The following is a 5,087-nucleotide window of genomic DNA, read 5'->3' on the forward strand; positions in this document are numbered from 1 at the left end:
TCTCTGCCTAGTTGCTTATCATATTCTACTTTACCCCAAGTTTTTTCTTTATGCTATATTCCTACATCCTACTTTTCTAAGTTTTTTCAACACTATATTACTACAGTCTACCTTCCTTATTTTTCAAAGATAGAAATTAAAAGATATACAGAAAGATAGAAACCTTGATAGAGAAGATTCTATGCTGCAGCCTTATATTTGGACATCCTTTCAGTCCCTTTTTCCTTTTTCTCCTGAGGACAAAACTCCCCGACTCATTTTACATCTCTTTCTCACCACTAAACTGGACCATCCCCACTGCTTCCTGGCAGGACCTAACTTCTACTTTCACCAAGTACTCTGGACTTTTTTGTCTTTTTTGTCTTTGTCTTAGTCCCTATTCACTGGCACCATCTGTGGGGGGCCATCCCACCACCATTTTTCCCCAGAGTACTCTTGAAAAGGAACAACAGGAAATATTAGAAATAAAGAGGGGAGAGAAACAGATCGAAAATACAGAATAGCCTAGGAGGGCCTGGATCCTAATCCATTGGGCTCTGACCGTCTCTGCCAAAGGGCTTTTAAAGGAACGCCAAGGGCTGGATCAAAAGACCTCCCCCCAGCATAGCCAAGTGCAGACCATCCCAGACACCTGGTACTCAGGCCCGTGGTCCAATCATCCTCTCTATGCAGACCTGCTGGGTAAAGCCACCAGGAACCTAAATGGGCTCCAACAGGCAGAGCAGTAGCTTCACCAGTATACTGGATTGTTTCATGTCAACTTGACACAAGCTAGAGTCATCAGAAAGGAGCCTCAGTTGAGGAAAAGCCATGATGGGATCCAGCTATAAACCATTGTCTCAATTAGTGATTGATGGGGAGGGCCTAGCTCATTCATGGTGGTTGGTTCCATCCCTAGGCTAGTGGTCCTGGGTTCTATAAGAAAGCAGGCTGAGCAAGTCAGGGGATGCAAGCAGCTCCACTCCATGACCTCTGCATCAGCTCCTGCCTCCAGGATCCTGTCCCAACTTCCTTCAGTAGTGAACAGTAATGTGGATGTGTAAGCTGAATAAACCCTTTCCTTCCCAACTTGCTTTATGGCCAAGTGTTTCACTGCAGCAATAGAAATCCTAACTAGGACACCCAGTCTGTGTTGGAAATTATAAAATGCCCACTAATACTCAAAGGAATGAAAGAATTTGCATACATGTGATATGACTTGTGTGTGTTTTCAAATTTTTTCTACCTTGAGCAATGAAAACATGTCAAGTGTTCTGAATATGGTTGTTACAATCCATTGCACCTGTTCTGATATTTTATATCAATTATAAAAGTTTAAACTGGGCAGTGGTGGCGCACACCTTTAATCCCAGCACTTGGGAGGCAGAGTCAGGTGGATCTCTGTGAGTTTGAGGCCAGCCTGGTCTACAATGTGAGTTCCAGGAAAGGCACAAAGCTACACAGAGAAACCTTGTCTCGAAAAAAAACCAAAAAAAAGTTTAATTTGGACTTGGGGTACCTGCAACATGAAAGCTAGAAGTGGGACATCACCAGGAGGAAGTAACCAGCAAGAAAGAACCAGAAGGCACAGGCTGGGGGTGGTTGGGGGGGAATGAAGTAGGTCAAAGTGTTGTGCTGGCAAAATGGCTCAGCTAGTAAAGGTGTTTTCTGTCTGAGGATGCAAGCCTGACAACTTGAGTTCAATCACCAGAACCCAAATAAAGGTAAAAGAAAAAATCATTTCCACAGAGTTACCTTCAACCTCCACACAGACTATGACATGAATACCTACATACACATCATTTACAGTAATAATAGATATGAAAATGTGAGAGATCTAGTGGTCACACAAAGTTAGAACATTAGTAATTACCTCCAAATATTAATATTCATCCTATGAGATGAGACTTAATGTGTCCTTTATTTAATTTTATTTGCTATTAAGCTGCTGCACTTGGCTCATCAGTACATCACTCAATAAGTATCAGAGAAGCTTCTTGCAGTAGATGGTAATTAACACAGAGACCCACAAATGGACAACATGCAGAGAGTGAGAGACTTGGAGCACTCAGCCCTAAATAGGACGTCTTTATCAAAGCCCTCTCTGCAAGGCTCAGGTTCTATGTGGAAGAGGAGTGAGAAAGTTGTAAGACCCGAAGTAATGGATGATGGAAGGAAACAGAATCTTCCAGACACCACAGGGCTGATGCACATATTGCTGCAGGCCGCAGGAATATATCATAAGAACTCAGCTGGTTATGGCAAAGTCACTACCTGGAGAAATCAGGGAATTCCTCCAGAGGAAGCCAAATTCCAAGGAGTTTTTGGTGTTTCTTGGCTTGTTATATATCAGCTGTATTCTGTTGTGAAAATCATGTGTGCCTTCATAGTTTTCCCAATTGATTTTTCCCTAAGAAGGGCTAACAGTGTGGACTGATCACTCTCTGGACATATACATTCCAGGAATTTGGAGAACAGCCTCAGGAAAGGCTTTCTCTGAAATCAGATTATCTCCCTTAGCCACTTTCAAGGACTACAGGAAACACCACCCAGGTGGGCGCCCAACTTCCGAGGACTAACAATGATAGCCCACAGGCAAGTCTCCTGACCTAAGGTAAATTCCACAAGGAGACACTGCCTAGGAGAGGTGGACGTTAAGTAATAGCTTTACACAATTTAGCTTGGACCCTCCCTTTATATACTGGGACTTCCAGGGCACAGGGGAAAAAGAGAAAAGAGAATGAAAGAACTAGATGGGTAAGAACTTGAGAGGAACAAACTGAGATGGGGAAGAACTAGGTTGAAGGGCTAGAAGAGAGGACTAGAGGAACGAGATGGAAGATGAGGAAGAACCAGATGGGGAAGAACAAGATGAGGAAGAGCCAGATGAGAGAGAAGGAGGTGGGAGAGGAGCTGATAAGAGAAAGAACTAGATAGATGAGAACCTAGAAGGGACAGAACTAGATGAAGGAATTAGGATAGAACCTAGAGGAGACAGTAGATAAATATAGAAAAATCAGGCAAGAAAGGAGCTAGACATGAGAACAGAACTGAAGCTGTGTATAAAGGATGTTATGCCAGAGGAATTAAAGCAAATGGACTATAGATCTCAGTGTGCTGAGATTCTATTTCCCAAAAATAGTCCTCGCCGTTAGTAGTTCTCTCTCCTGAGCCCCTGGGATGTATAATATTAAGGCTGGTCCCTCTAATATTATACAAGACACATATGAACTGACAGAGACCATGACAGCATGCACAAGACCTGCAGTTTCAAACCAGATAAAATCCCAGCACAGACTTTCTCTCTCTCTCTCTATCCCTCCCTCCATCCCTCCTTCCCTCCCTCCCTCAGTCCTCTACACCTGTAGTTCCAGACCTACACAAGCCCTTCTATCTCTTTCTACATGATAACCAACTATAAGCTTTTACAATAGACTGCCAAAAGCATGGAGCACACATACAGCCCATTGTTCTCCAAACAGCTAGACATGGTCATCAGAGGCTGGCCATCCTGCCTCCAAACACTAGCTGTGGTCGTACTGCTTGTCCAGGAGACAAAATCTTGCTTCACAGCCCCCTACACATCCTCACAACACACACTCACTCAAGGACCTTATTAGCCACCTCGTTTTTCTAATACTCCCCCATCCAGGGCACAGTTTCTCTAGGCTTGCTTGTTAGAACACAACCTCGTATTTGAGCCATGTGCACTCCTCAGCCACACAACTCTACTTCCCAATAACCCTTTAGTTTTCTTGTTTCAGAAATATGTATCTGACATGCTCAAACATGGAGAGTTGAAGGGAGGAAAAGGTGACAGGAAAACTTTTGGTTCTGTGTGTGTGTGTGTGTGTTCTACATGGATCCCAGCATTGCCAAGATAACTAGTAAGTACCACTATCTTTATTCTCACCCAGAATTTTCTATTTTTGTTTTAATGATACACAAAGTCCCTTATGTCCATGATAACAGTCACTTTCCCTTTCCATTTGATATACTTAGTAAATAGCAAGTAAATTTTAATTTTTCCTTAATATTTCAATAACCTATACTTGCATATTGCTGTAGAGGTGATGAGATTTCCTAATAATTAGCACTGCATTTAACTACCCCATCCTAATTACTCTTCCTATCTTGAAAGTAAATTTGAAGCCAAACCAGAGTGCCTGTATCAGTCAGGGTTCTCTAGAGCAACAGAACTTATAGAATGAATTTCTCCATATATACAGAGAGAGAAAGGGATTTTGTTAGAATGGCTTACATGCTGTGGTCCAGCTAATCCAATAATGGCTGCCTATGTATGGAAGGTCCAGGAACCCAGTGTTGTTCATCCATGAGGGTAGATGTCTCAGCTGGTCTTCAGTATTTGCCAGAATCCTGAAGAAATAGGCGGAGAGAGCAAGTGTCCTTCCATGTCCTTTATATAAGCTGCCAGTAGAAGGTGTGATCTAGATCAGACATGGCTCTTCCAACCTCAGAGATCTAGATTAGAAGTAGGTTTGCCCACTTCAAACGATTTTTATTAAAAAAAAAAAAACCCTCACAGGTGTACCAAGCCATTTTGGTTTTAGTTGATTCCAGGTGTATTCAAGTTGACAACCAAGAATAGCAATCACATTGTGCTGTGAGATGTTCTGTATGGCAAATGTGCTGCTGATTAGTCAATAAATAAAACACTGATTGGCCATTGGCTAGGCAGGAAGTGTAGGAGGGACAAGGAGGAGAATAAAGCTGGGAAGTGAAAGGCTGAGTCAGCGAGACACTGCCAGCCGCCATGATGACAAACAGCATGTGAAGATGCCGGTAAGCCACGAGCCATGTGGCAAGGTATAGATTAATGGAAATGGATTAATTTAAGCTGTAAGAACAGTTAGCAAGAAGCCTGCCACGGCCATACAGTTTCTAACCAATATAAGTCTCTGTGTTTCAGGTTTGAGCGGCTGTGGGACTGGCAGGTGAGAGAGATTTGTCCTGACTGTGGGCCAGGCAGGAAAACTCTAGCTACAACATTGCCCATGCTTGTAATCTCAGCAATCAGGAGGCTGAAGCAGGACAATTGCCATAAGGTCAATGCCAGCCAGAACTAGATAGGAGTTCCAAGCCAAGCC

This window comes from Peromyscus eremicus, unplaced genomic scaffold, assembly GCF_949786415.1.
Source record: "Peromyscus eremicus unplaced genomic scaffold, PerEre_H2_v1 PerEre#2#unplaced_489, whole genome shotgun sequence".
Classification (NCBI taxonomy): Eukaryota; Metazoa; Chordata; class Mammalia; order Rodentia; family Cricetidae; genus Peromyscus; species Peromyscus eremicus.